The sequence below is a fragment of the Malaclemys terrapin genome, chromosome 8 (assembly GCF_027887155.1).
Source record: "Malaclemys terrapin pileata isolate rMalTer1 chromosome 8, rMalTer1.hap1, whole genome shotgun sequence".
In the NCBI taxonomy this organism is placed as follows: Eukaryota; Metazoa; Chordata; order Testudines; family Emydidae; genus Malaclemys; species Malaclemys terrapin.
In genome coordinates this window covers 38,083,354-38,098,196 of record NC_071512.1, presented here as the reverse complement: position 1 = coordinate 38,098,196, position 14,843 = coordinate 38,083,354, and the positions used below count along the sequence as shown (strand labels likewise).

Below are 14,843 nucleotides of genomic sequence, written 5' to 3'. Positions count from 1 at the left end.
TACTTTCAGTTGGATTTAGAGTGTGGGTATGGAGTGGTGTGGGTGGCGGTGAGGTAGACAAATTAGAGGATTGGGCCCAAAGAAATCTGATGAGGTTCAACAAGGACAAGTGCAGAGTCTTGCACTTGGGAAGGAAGAATCCCATGCACTGCTACAGGCTAGGGACCAACTGTCTAAGCAGCAGTTCTGCAGAAAAGGACCAGGGGATTACAGTGGATGAGAAGCTGGATATGAGTCAGCCTTGTGCCCTTGTTGCCAAGAAGGCCAATGGCATATTGGGCTGTATCAGTAGGAGCATTGCCAGCAGATCAAGGGAAGTGATTATTCCATTCTATTCAGCACTGGTGAGGCCACACCTGGAGTATTGCGTCCAGTTTTGGTCTCTCCTCCCCGCCCCACCCCCCCACTACAGAAGGGATGTGGACAAATTGGAGAGAGTCCAGCGGAGGACAACTAAAAGAATGAGGGGGCTGGCGCACATGACTTAGGAGGAGAGGCTGAGGGAACTGGGGTTATTTAGTCTGCAGAAGAGAAGAATGCGGGGGGGGTTTGATAGCAGCCTTCAACTACCTGAAGGGAGGTTCCAAAGAGGATGGAGCTTGGCTGTTCTCAGTGGTACCAGATGACAGAACAAGGAGTAATGGTCTCAAGTTGCAGTGGGGGAGGTTTAGGTAGGAGGGTAGTGAAGCACTGGAATGGGTTACCTATGGAGGTGGTGGAATATCCTTCTTTAGAGGTTTTTAAGGCCTGGCTTGACAAAGCATTGGCTGGATGATTTAGTTGGTGTTGGTCCTGCTTTGAGCAGGGGATGGGACTAGATGACCTCCTGAGGTCTCTTCCAACCCTAATCTTCTATGATTCTATGATTTTATGTATGGGAGTTCAGACTAGGTGATCTGATGGTCCCGTCTAGCCTTAAACTCTATGAATCTATGACTGCCACCGTGACAGTGGCCGTGGCAGAAAGAGCGGGCTGCCCCTTGTCCTTCACTAAAAGCACCGTAGACTTTGCTTAAGCGCGCCGTCCTGATCTCGCGGCTGTGGAGTCCCACAGAGAAGAGCCCCGGCTCTGTAGCCTTTAGCAGCTGGTAGAAGAGCCAGGCGTTCTGCCCGGAGTCTGCATCCACCGCCACCACCTTAGTGACCAGGTAACCCGGCTCGGAGAAAAGAGGGGCCAATTCTAATCAGGTGGAGCCAACAGTGGAAATGGGAGGGTACACAGTTCCCGCGGTATTGTCCAATATAGAAACAGTGACGGAGACATTACTGCTGAGAGATGGGGTACCTCCATATTGAGCCTGCACTGGAACCGAATCTTCCAGAAGTGTTCGTAATTGAAGGAGCGCAGAGTGTAGAAACAGAGTTTCTGAGTTAATGGAGAGGTAGACGTATTAGGAATTTCATGAAAGCCACTATCAACAATTTAGGAGTGACTGGCATTCTCCTTCTAGTCACATTTCTCCCTGAATCTTTATTGTTTATATTAAAAACAGCGATTACTGAATCTGTTGAAATATCTTCTGAGACAGAGGTAAAGAGAGAGAATGCTTCAGACGTTGCAGTGACATAATTTTCCTCAATAGCATATATAATTACTTTGCAATAATTCCTCGCCCGCGACTTGCCTTAGCTTCTACCTCTGTTTTATACAGCGGAGCTTCCTCATAATCCATATTCCAATATTTCTTACTTCTTCCGTGGTGGAAATACAGTGTAAAATCCTGTGCATTCCCTCAGATACTTCCCCGAAGAAGTAGTTTAAACACACTATTCGCTCCCTCGTCTTTGTGAGTCTCCAAAAATCTAATTACCAAGGTTCCTTCTTGCATGTTTTCCATCACATATGTTTTATATACGGACTGATTAAACACAGGCTGATTGTCGTTTGCATCTAGAACAATAACCTAGATCGGAGCTGTACCTGACCTGCAACTGTGAGATGGTGAAGACTGCTCTTAGGCCTGGTCTACACTACGACTTTAATTCGGATTTATCAGCTTTAATTCGAATTAACCCTGTAACCGTCCACACAACGACGCCATTTAATTCGATGTAAAGGGCCCTTTAAATCGATTTCTGTACTCCACCCCAACGAGCGGAGTAGCGCCAAAATCGATTTTAGCAATTCGAATTAGGGTTAGTGTGGCCGCAATTCGATGGTATTGGCCTCCGGGAGCTATCCCACAGTGCATCATTGTGACCGCTCTGGACAGCAATCCGAACTCGGATGCACTGGCCAGGTAGACAGGAAAAGCCCCGCGAACATTTGAACTTCATTTCCTGTTTGCCCAGCGTGGAGAGCACAGGTGACCACAGATACCTCATCAGCACAGGTAACCATGCACGCTGATAATCGAAAAAGAGCACCAGCATGGACCGTGAGGGAGGTACTGGATCTGATCGCTGTATGGGGAGAGGATTCAGTGCTTGCAGAACTTCGTTCTAAAAGACGAAATGCAAAAACTTTTGAAAAAATTTCCAAGGGCATGATGGAGAGAGGCCACAATAGGGACTCTGAGCAGTGCCGCGTGAAGGTCAAGGAGCTCAGACAAGCCTATCAAAAAACAAAGGAGGCAAACGGTCGCTCCGGGTCAGAGCCGCGGACATGCCGCTACTACGCCGAGCTGCATGCAATTCTAGGGGGGGCTGCCACCACTACCCTACCTTTGTTCGTGGATTCTGGGTCGGGGATAGTCTCGACGCCTGAGGATTCTGCCGATGGGGTAGAGGAGGAGGAGGAGGAGGATGAGCTTGCAGAGAGCACACAGCACTCCATTCTCCCCAACAGCCAGGATCTTTTTATCACCCTGACTGAAGTACCCTCCCAAGCCTCCCAAGCCAGTACCCAAGACTCTGACCCCATGGAAGGGACCTCAGGTGAGTTTACCTTTTAAAATATAAAACTTGTTTTAAAAGCAAACGGTTTTTAATGATTACTTTGCCTGACTTTGCATTCGCGGTCAGTTCAGCTACTGGTAAAGTCTGTAGCTACTGGAAAAGTCTGTTAACGTGTCTGGGGATGGAGCGGAAATCCTCCAGGGACATCTCCATGAAGCTCTCCTGGAGGTACTCCGAAAGCCTTGCCAGAAGGTTTCTGGGCAGTGCATCCTTATTCCCTCCTCCATGGTAGGATACTTGACCACGCCATGCTTGCAGCAAGTAATCTGGTATCATTGCCTGACAAAGCCTGGCAGCGTATGGTCCCGGTGTTTGCTGGCATTCAAGCAACATCCGTTCTTTATCTTGTTGTGTAATCCTCAGGAGAGTGATATCACTCCTGGTAACCTGGTTGAAATACGGGAACTTAATTAAGGGGACAGAGGTGGCCGTTCCTACTGGGCTGTTTGCCTGTGGTGGAAAATAAATCCTTCCCTGCAGTTAGCCAAGCGCAGATGGGAAATTGGCCCTGAAGTTTTCCGCGTTTGGCTAGCAGGGATCTTCCCTGTTACCAGCCACGCGGTGGGGGGAGGGTACCGTGATCATCCCAGAGAATTCATGGCGAGGGGGGGGGGTCGGCGGCGGGGGGGGGGTAGTTTGGTGCCTGCAGGGATCTTCCCTGATACCAGCCATGCGGTGGGGGGAGGGGTACCCTGATCATCCCAGAGAATTCATGGCGAGGGGGGGGGGGTCGGCGGCGGGGGGGGGTAGTTTGGTGCCTGCAGGGATCTTCCCTGATACCAGCCATGCGGTGGGGGGAGGGGTACCGTGATCATCCCAGAGAATTCATGGAGGGGGGGGGTTAGTTTGTTTTCTGGTGCTGCTGAATGTTAACAGAAAAACCGCAGCACTCTACTTGCCTGAAGGGGCCCAGACAAGCCCCCCCACACTGCCCCCCCCCCAACTGGCTGAGATTGGCCAGGCTTCTGCAGCACTCTACAGGCTATGCTTGGTATGTGGGAAAGGAGGGTGCAGAAGCTGTAAAACAATGGCTTGCCATGGCCGCATGCAAGCCGAATTCTGTTGCCCAGACCTGTGATCTCTAGCAGCAAAGCCACAAGCACTCAGCATTAAGAGGCAAAATGCGACCTTGCACAGAAATCACATGTGCTATGTAATGTGAACAGTGTTGGTCACCGTGAAAGAGTATAAGCATTGTTCTGCAAAATGTAGCTTTTAAAACAATTCTCTCTTTTTTCCCCTCCCTACAGCAGCTGCAAATTCCTCAAGCCTCCCTCCTCCATCCCGAAGGTTATCACAGATAAGGCGTCGTAAGAAGAAGACGCGGGAGGACATGTTTTCTGAAATTATGCAATCCAGCAGGAGTGACAGAGCTCATCTGAATGAGTGGAAGGAAACAGTTTCAAAGTATAGGAAAGAAGTCAGTGAACGTGAGGAGAGGAGGGACCAACGTGAGGAGAGGAGGGACCAACGTGAGGAGAGGAGAGACGATCGAGATGAGAGATGGCGGCAGGAAGACCAGAGGATGAAGGATGCAACGCTGGGGCTGCTCCGGCGTCTGGTGGAGGTTCAGGAACGGCTGCTGGAAAACAGACTGCCGCTTCAGCCCCTGTTCCACCCTCCCCCCTCCCCATGTTCCGTATCCTCCTCACCCAGACATGTAAGAACGCGGGGGGGAGGCTCCGTACACCTTCCCATTCCACCCCAGTAGACAGCCCAAGCAAAAGGCTGTCATTTTTTTAACCTTTTCTTTGTGGCTTTTTCCTTCCCAGCAATCCTCCTCCCAAATACCACCCGGGTTCCCTCCCTCTTTTTCTAATCTATTAATAAAGAATAAATGATTTTTAAATGATAGTGACTTTATTTGGTTTGAAAGAAAGCTGGGGGAAGGGGCAGGGTGGGTTCCTTACAGAAAATCAGTCAGTAAAGGGGGAGGGTTTTCATGAAGGAGAAACAAACAGATATTTCACACGGTAGCCTGGCCAGCCATGAAACTGGTTTTCAAAGCTTCTCTGATGCACAGCGCTTCATGGTGTGATCTTCTAATCGCCCTGGTGTCTGGCTGCGCGTAATCAGCAGCCAGGCGATTTGCCTCAGCCTCCCACCCCGCCATAAAGGTCTCCCCCTTACTTTCACAGAGATTGTGGAGCACACAGCAAGCAGAAATAACAATGGGGAGATTTCTTTGGCTGAGGTCAGAGCGAGTCAATAATGAACGCCAGCGACCTTTTAAACGGCCAAATGCACATTCTACCACCATTCTGCACTTGCTTAGCCTGTAGTTAAACAGCTCCTGACTCCTGTCCAGGCTGCCTGTGTATGGCTTCATAAGCCATGGCATTAAGGGGTAGGCTGGGTCCCCAAGAATAACTATGGGCATTTCAACATCCCCAACGGTTATTTTCTGGTCCGGAAAGTAAGTCCCTTGCTGCAGCCCTTTAAACAGAGTAGTGTTCCTGAAGACGCGAGCGTCATGAACCCTTCCCGCCCAGCCCGCGTTGATGTTGGTGAAACGTCCCTTGTGATCCACAAGTGCTTGCAGCACCATTGAAAAGTACCCCTTGCGGTTTATGTACTCGGTGGCTTGGTGCTCCGGTGCCAAGATAGGGATATGGGTTCCGTCTATTGCCCCACCACAGTTAGGGAATCCCATTGCAGCAAAACCATCCACTATAGCCTGCACATTTCCCAGAGTCACTAACTTTCGTAGCAGCACCTGAGTGATTGCTTTGGCTACTTGCATCACAGCAGCCCCCACCGTAGATTTGCCCACTCCAAATTGATTCCCGACTGACCGGTAGCTGTCTGGCGTTGCAAGCTTCCACAGGGCTATCGCCACGCGCTTCTCAACTGTGAGGGCTGCTCTCATCTTGGTATTCTGGCGTTTCAGGGCAGGAGACAGCAAGTCACAAAGTTCCATGAAAGTGCCCTTACGCATGCGAAAGTTCCGCAGCCACTGGGAATCGTCCCAGACCTGCAACACTATGCGGTCCCACCAGTCTGTGCTTGTTTCCCTTGCCCAGAATCGGCGTTCCATGGATAGAATCTGCCCCATTAACAACATGATCTCCAAAGCACCGGGGCCTGTGGTTTCACTGAATTCTGTGTCCGTGTCCGTGTCCATGTCCTCATCATGCTTGTCGCTGCGCTGCCGCCGCCGCTGCCTCCTCGCCTCGTTTTTCTGGTCCTGGCTGAGCATAAACTCCACGAGAACGCGCGAGGTGTTTGCAATATTCATGAGTGGTGTCTTGACCTCAGCGGGCTCCATGCTTGCCGTGGTATGGAGTCTGCAGTGTTCACCCACCCAGGAAAAAAGGCGCGAAAATGGTTGTCTGCCGTCCGTTGCTTTCATGCAGGGAGGGAGGGAGGGAGGAAGTGAGGCTGTACCCAGAACCACCTGCGACGATGTTTTTTGTCCCATCAGGCACTGGGATCTTAACCCACAATCCCAATGGGCGCAGGAGACTGCGGGAACTATGGGATAGCTATGGAATTGCTACCCACAGTGCAACGGTGCAGAAATCGACGCTAGCCCCGGTACTTGGACGCACACCACCGAATTACTGTGCTAGTGTGGCCGCACTCATTTCGACTTTATACAACCTGTTTCTCAAATCCGAATTATCTAAATTCGGATTAATCCCGTAGTGTAGACATACCCTAAGTCTTGGTCCAGAGATTTCTCCAAAACTGGTTCGGAATACTTCGCACCACCAGCGTGTGTCCTTACATCCAGATTGAAATGTATATTGCAGCTCTGTAGGGAGTTGGATCCCACCTCCCGATCCTGCGCATTGTGTAGAAAAAAGCGCGTCCCCGGAGTCCTGAGCTCATTGATTCCTAACAACATTTGTCTCTCTGGAAGCTGGACTCTTTATCACTAATAACCTAGATCACTAATAACCTTCAGCTCATTGTTCACTTCACCGTGTCCTCAGCCTTTATATCCAACGCCAGATCCTTTTCAATATTTCCCACGAAAGAGTCTTCCTGAATTTCTTCAAGAATCTAACAGCGAATCTTCCCAGAAACTGTCTCCAGAATTGTAATAATAAGAAAATAAAGCAGAACTCGCCCTTTGCAATTCCAGACACTTTGTCTGCCATAGGAGTGAAGATGCCTCTGACTTCTGTTTAGGCGAATACTGTAGTAATCGAGATTATGTTTATTATTTAATGCATACCTCACAAGAAGTTTGGAAAAATGTAAAAATAGCTCAAAGGCAAAATACAGTCCCAATATTCCCTTTTCATAACCAAACACTTATGTGTGGTTGATCCATCTCTGCTTGTGCGGTGTGTATAAGGGGAAAGAGTTGCTTGAACTGGATTTTCATTTGTCTCCTTAACGGGAAAACAGCGCCGCACAGAGCATCAATTGCGAAGTACTGGAAGCTGCAATTATTTTTAAGGAGAGTGTTCATTTTTATATATTTTTCGTGATTTATATTAATTTGTTTTCAATAAAGCTAAAAGTTATTACATAATACTTTAGATGGATTTTCGCAGAATAATGTAATTAGGAGTGCAATGGAAATATCTGTACAACAAATATTCTGAAATATTTAGAAATACCGCTCTTTAATTATGAACTCATGGGAGGAAGTCTTGAAAAGTGACACAAAATGGTATTTAAATAAATAAATAGATGAAAATGAAAAGAGAAAATATGGACATTTTCGTCGTGTGCAGAAGTATATAGTCTCAAAGTGCCATCTTTATGGTAAAAACAGAAAACTCATTAAATATAATAACTGGGCCAAATCCAGAGGTTCTCACTCCATCTTTGCTAAATTTTGCTCAGTCCTCGGCTCAATTAAATTCCATTAAATCCAATCGCATTTTCCTTGAAAAAGAACTGATTACAATTGAATAAGTGCGTTGTATTAATATTCTTAGTATTTGTGCCAATACCTATAAATCATGTAATACAGTTTTATCTCTTTGACAGCATACGTACAGCGACCAAAATGCAATTTTAATTATATTGTGAGGATCCCTCCCTACTGACACTTTGCTGAAGAGAAATACACTTCTCTTAACAAATTCCAGATATTTGGAATGCGACTAGAATTTGGCAATAGTACACAAAGACTTGTTTCATTAGGAACAGGATTTGGCTCTCCATTTCCCCTCATAGCAGCTTCTTTTCCCTTCAGCCCCATTCCCCCTTTTCAGTACTCGAATGAACCTACTGATTTGAAGGCACCACACAGAAAAATTAGAAATATTGTATAAAAGGAGCGGGTTTTCCTGATTATTATTATTATTATTTTATGTAGAAAGGAAAAACAGATTTATTTACGTATTACTGGCAAATATGAACTCAGATTTCTAGGTTTATCCTAATCAAGTTTGAAATGCTCCATCTTCATCGGTAAGTAAATTATAGAAGTAGAACGTTTAAATGTTGCTTATTTTGATGCACATTCCCAGAATACTCTTCCAGATCTCTCTCTCTTTTAGAGAAATGCTAATGTCCCAGCCTTGGAAACAAATTAAAATGTTGTCGCATAACAGATTATGTTTTATCATATGTTTTAAGTAGCTTTCACCGTTTTAAGGGGCAGATTCTCTGCTATCCAGCTTCCGCTGCGAGCAGCAGAGCCGTGATCAGTCAAGGGGCCTGTTATGGCTACCTGATTCTCTTCTCTAGAGCAATCCAGGCTCAGGATAGAGCTACTTGGGAATATTAAACTTGTGCAAGCTAAGCATGGTACCCTAGCAATTAATCACATAGATCGAATCAGGTTCCCATCACCAGCCAAGAACGAGGGACAGTTGTAGGGGAGAGCTGCTTACCCAAGCCAGGGACACTCTGTTCACCCTCTCCTGCCCTCCCTCTTACTTTAATCTTCGTCTGCTGGAGAAGCAGAAGAACGGTTAAATAATTTGAGGGAAGATTTCTTTATTACTCAAGGAGACACTCGGAAGATAATACACAATAGGTAGAGTTCTTGTTCTAATTTCTTAATCTCCTCATCAGAGAAATCTCATTCCAACAACACTTTTCCTGTGTAAAATTTAATTCTCGTTTTGTTTATTGCTCAAAGACAATTGCCGCTTCCAATTATGAGTTGAAATACCATATTGTAGTATACGGCTCTCACAGATTTGCCCATTACCGTGTCACACTTTTTTCTTTAAAATTGTTAAAGCAACGTATACAGACATAGAACAAATATATCATCGGATCATCCGATAAATTGCTAACAAGACAAAACATGCGACAGCAAGCAGCGCCACTATCTGCATGCACAAGTATAAAAGATTATAGTGTATGTATCGAAAAAAATCTGAAAAAGTAGTTCATGGTTCACTAAATTGTATGATGATGGTGGAATATTCATATAGTACTACACTGGTTGTATTAAAACTATTTTTTCTAACATTTATTTTCTGTGACAACAAAATATCACACTGAAGTTGTTACTGAATTAGTAAAACAATGTGACTCACTCTATCAAAAGAAGTGGGAATCTCTTCCCTTTAGCATCTGGAAGCAGTCTGAAAACTACGTTTAATTTAGTATATCACCATTGTCTGAAGGTATAGGACTGTCACATTGTGTACAATTAAATTTTATTAAGTTCGATGTGATTGCTAAATTTAACTAAGCGAAGTTTATGAAGGAGAAGGGTTGTGGAACCCTGTTAATTCTACAAAGATATTCAGAAATGTTATAAAGGAATCAGAAAAGTATTTATCCAAATAAACAGTCCAGTACACCTTGCTTTGTAATTAACCCTTGGGTTTGCTAAGCATAAAAGATAAATATTGTGTTACGTGGCATATACACTTTCCAGAAGTTTCAAACAAACAAACAAAAACCCAACAAGTCATCTTAATCATCCTTACGGACCAAATTCTGTTTCTCTTAGTCAGGCATGTAGTTCCTTTAACCTCTTATACAGTGTCAAATGAGACTACAGTCCTGTATCATTCAGTATCATTTTGTGTGAAAAACATCAACCCACTTCATAAACACATATAGCAAGATCTGAAGAAAAATAATGAAAAATAATATCAACGTATGTTTATCTGGTTTTCTGAGCCCACCTCCTTATTGGGGTTAAGAATATTCTTAACATCCGCTTCTCTCAACAGTCCCTTCTATATTACAGTGCTGAGCTGGGAATGAGCGGTTTCAGAAACTTGAATTCGCTGTTACCCGAACCAGTTGTTAAACAGACTTCATAACGATAAGCGTGGGACAGAGTTCCCGTAACATTTACATCAACCAAGTTACTCAGAAGGTTACAACCTCCATAAATCATACCAGAGGTTGACATGTAATTCTCCTCAAATTGTTTTTGTTACATAACTTAACTATGAGTATCATTAGCGCAACCAGAAGAGAAATGAAATTAAAGCCAATGAAATTGCTAAATACATAGTTAATATACTGCCGTTTTCCTCCTCCTGAGCCGAGTCAGTGAGTGGCGTATGTGCGGCAGAGAATCCCTCCACCGGTCCAGAAGGATATTCAACACCGGCGTAGTGGAAAGAGGCGGTCGTCCATTGTCGCTAACAAGGATGATGAGTTTCTGCCTGAAGGAGTCTCGCTCAGTTATTGGCTTGATGGATCTTATTTCCCCATTTTGAAGCCCCACCATGAATAGACCAGGATCAGTTGACCTGAAGAGTTGGTAGGAAAGCCAAGAATTCTGACCAGAATCTCCATCTACAGCCACCACCTTAGTTACAAGATAGCCTGCCTCCGCTGTTCTGGGAGCCAAGTCAACTGAGGCAGAAGAGCTGGAGGGTTGTCATTTTCGTCAATAATGATTACATGAACTGTGACATTTGTGCTTAATGGAGGAGAGCCAAAGTCTGAAGCTTGTACTAGGACATCGATATTTGTTATAAGCTCGTAGTCCAATGGCCGTAGAACATATATATTTCCGTTTTCAGAATTAATAGATATGTAAGAATTTAAGGACTGATCAGCTTTCCGAGCAGGCAATATAGAATATTTCACGTTGGCATTCTGTCCTAAATCCCGATCAACAGCAGTTACGGTGCCAATTAATGCAGTTGGATTATTATGCTCATGCACATACACGGTGTAAAATACCTGATTAAACAGAGGGGCATTGTCATTGATGTCCAATATTTGCACCGTAATGGTTTCAGTGGTAGTAAGCGAGGCGGACCCTGAGTCTATAGCAGTGATGGTTATAACATACTGAGAATCTTTCTCTCTGTCCAGAGTTTTTCTGTCACCGGTTCATGATAATTCTTAAAAGCTGGTTTTAGAGCAAAAGGCAGTTGATCTTCAATAGAACAAGATGATCTTCCATTTCCCCCGGAGTCGAGATCCTTAATGCTGAAAAGGGCCACCACTGTCTCAGGAGATGAGTTTTCTGGTATGAGGCTCATGAGCGAATTTATTGTCACTTCAGGGGGATTGTCATTCACATCCAAAACTTCTACAAGAACTTTGCAGAGTGCAGACAGACCTCCGCCATCTGTGGCTCGAACGCCAATCTCGTATTTCTCAATACATTCAAAATCCAGAGGTTTTACTATTAGTATTTCACCACTCAGAGGGATTATTTTGAATGCTGAATGGCTCTTCCCCGCATTTTGACTGAATGAATAAGCTATCTCCCCATTAAGTCCTTTATCTAAATCAGTTGCAATGACCGTGACAAACATAGAGTCTTCTGGGCTGTTTTCCAAAATCTTAAGTTTGTACAACTCCCGAGTAAAGATAGGAGCATTATCATTTACATTCAGAACCATGATGTGAATTTGTGTTGTATCGGATCTGGGGGGAGTTCCATCATCTATACCAGTGAGAATAAAACTGATCTCAGGCGGCCCCTCTCTGTCCAATGATTTTTCCAATACTCGCTTTAAGTATTTATCACCGTCATTTTCATCCCGAAAATATACGTTAATATATTCATTAGGAGGAATGATAGTATAATTCTGAAGGTTGTTACTTCCCAGATCAAAATCCTCAGCGCCCTCTAGTGGAAAACGAGATCCAGAATCAATTGTTTCCCGGACCTTGAAAATTAATTTGTCCTCAGAGAAAACTGGAGAATGGTCATTGATATCATAAATTACCACTTCAGATCGAAATAATTGCAATGGATTTTCCAGTAATAATTGAAAATGTACAGTGTACATGACAATTTTCCTACAAATCTCCTCGCGATCTATTCGGTCTTAAATTAACAAAGCCCCTGTACTGCGTTCAAATTGAAAGCGCTGCTTGCTGTCTTCTGAAACAATCCGGCCCCACTAGCAGACAGTTTTCTCAAATCCAGCCCCAGATCTTTTGCAATATTAGCTACAATGGACCCATTTTCAATCTCTTCAGGTACAGAATAGCGAATCGTTTCAGAGAGAACATAAGGTGCAGAGATAAAAACACAGAAACACAGAACTTGCCTTATTAATGCGATTTTCAGGTTTGTAGTCGCCATTCGTCTCACAAAACTCCTGTCAGGAAGTCCCCTTATTTCCCAGACGAAAATATTGCAGAATGCGGGAAAATAGATTTTATTGTATATTCCTTTACACGTAAAGCTATAATGCCCCTTCAAAACGCGCTAAACATTGTTCAGTCCGTCATTCCTCACAAAGTAATGCCCCGGTGTCTGCTCTCCGGCGTCTCTGACTGATACTGTCTGGCTGAACGGCTGGGTTTACAGGACACACAGTTCTGTTTCGCGCCGCCTTGGCCAATAGCATTACCAAGCGGCTTTAAAAAGGGATTCTTCCCGTTTCAAAATATTCTTCCAAATTATTTTCCTCCTTTGAGGTTCAGAAAAAGTAATGACTATGATTCATGGATGAGCTGTGCCAGATGATGCAGGATAGCAGAAGGTAAGAATGCTGGTGGCTCAAGACACACTTTTTCAGATCCACGGCAGCACAAGGACAAGGACTTCTCGAAAACACAGGCCTCAGCAATTGTCTTCTGTGAATTCACAGTATCCACACATGTCATGTGGGAAGTCCACCATGTGTGAAATGGATCTGTGCCCGTGTGCTGTTGAAAACCTGCGAACAGCACATAGGTCCCCCACGGAAGGAAATAATCAATGTATCCTTCAGGGAAGGCACTCTCCCAAACACTCTGAAATGGGCCCTAATCAGTCTGGCTCTCAGGAAATCACCACTGGATGCCAATAACCTTTCCCATTTTTCTTTATCCGAACTTCATTGGGTATAACCAACCTATAATTAGCTGACCTGCTGGACTTTTCCCAGTCCGAACTCAGTGCACACAGCTATGCTGATGATGATGGGAAACCACCTCAGGAATGACAACAGACAAACATTCAAGTCTTAGATTTCCAGACCTATCAGCTCCTCTGGTGATCAATGATCAAAACAAAGTGCTGTCACGCTTCAAAACCGAGCATGACTAGAGAGGGAACAAGAAGAAAGTCAAGGATTAATGTTCAATGTCTTCATTAATGATCTGGAGGATGGCGTTGACAGCACTCTCAGCAAATTTGCAGATGACACCCTCAGTAAGTTTGCAGATGACACTAAACTGGGAGGAGGGTACGCTGGAGGGTAGGGATAGGATACAGAGTGACCTAGACAAACTAGAGGATTGGGCCAAAAGAAATATGATGAGGTTCAACAAGGACAAGTGCAGAGTCTTGCACTTAGGAAGGAAGAATCCCATGCATTGCTACAGACCAGGGACCGAATGGCTAGGCAGCAGTTCTGCAGAAAAGGACCTAGGGGTTACAGTGGACGAGAAGCTGGATATGAGTCGACAGTGTGCCCTTGTTGCCAAGAAGGCTAATGGCATTTTGGGCTGTATAAGTAGGGGCATTGTCAGCAGATCGAGGGCCGTGATCATTCCCCTCTATTCGGCACTGGTGAGGCCTCATCTGGAGTACAGTGTCCAGTTTTGGGCCCCACACTACAAGAAGGATGTGGAAAAATTGGAAAGAGTCCAGCGGAGGGCAACAAAAATGATTAGGGGGCTGGAGCACATGATTTATGAGGAGAGGCTGGGGGAACTGGGATTGTTTAGTCTGCAGAAGAGAAGAACAAGGGGGGATTTGATAGCTGCTTTCAACTACCTGAAAGAGGGTTCCAAAGAGGATGGATCTAGACTGTTCTCAGTGGTAGCCGAGGACAGAACAAGGAGTAATGGTCTCAAGTTGCAGTGGGGGAGGTTTAGGTTGTATGTTAGGGAAAACTTTTTCACTAGGGGGGTGGTGAAGCACTGGAATGGGTTACCTAGGGTGGTGGTGGAATATCCTTCCTTAGAGGATTTTAAGGTCAGGCTTGACAAAGCCCTGGCAGGGATGATTTAGTTAGAGATTGGTCCTGCTTTGAGCAGGGGGTTGGACTAGATGACCTCCTGAGGTCCCTTCCAACTTTGATATTCTATGATTCTATCATTCTATGGTTCCCATTCTATAGAGTCCAGAGAGCCATGAAGGTCAATTACTTCTCCTCCCTTAAAGGTCTCCTTACAAGACTTTCAGGGGATCCCTTAGATTGTGGGTTCCTCATAGCAGGGAATGTCTTTTTAAGTGTTTGAAAAGCCTCAACAGGTAGTCAACACAAGAGTAAATTAATAAATAAGGAGTCTGTCTCTTTTCCTTTTCAATCTATATATGAAATCTCTTTAAACAGGTCCAGAGAGTTCATAGGCTCAAAATGCTTCCAATACATGGATAAAGCCAAGCTTTATGTCTCCTCACGTCCTTCTGAATCTAATAAGAAAATTGAGCAATGCTTTTTCCTCTCTCCAGACAACCATAAAGTGGCATTTTAACAACTGAATTAAATGAATTCCTGGATTAAATCAAAATAATAAAGGGCAAAATAGCTTAATCATAGAGTAAAAATGTTTACAATTTCATGACAAAAAGAGTTACATAAATCAAATATCTAAAATTTGAAAACAAGTCTATTAAAATAGCTTACCTATATCTATTAAACATATACACACGC

General features: G+C 44.6%; 1 pseudogene; it reads right to left on the bottom strand.

The window, feature by feature from the left end:
* Nucleotides 1-10,015: 10,015 nt before the first annotated feature.
* Nucleotides 10,016-12,337, bottom strand: LOC128841907 (protocadherin beta-3-like; annotated as a pseudogene).
* Between the last annotated feature and the right edge of the window lie 2,506 nt (nt 12,338-14,843).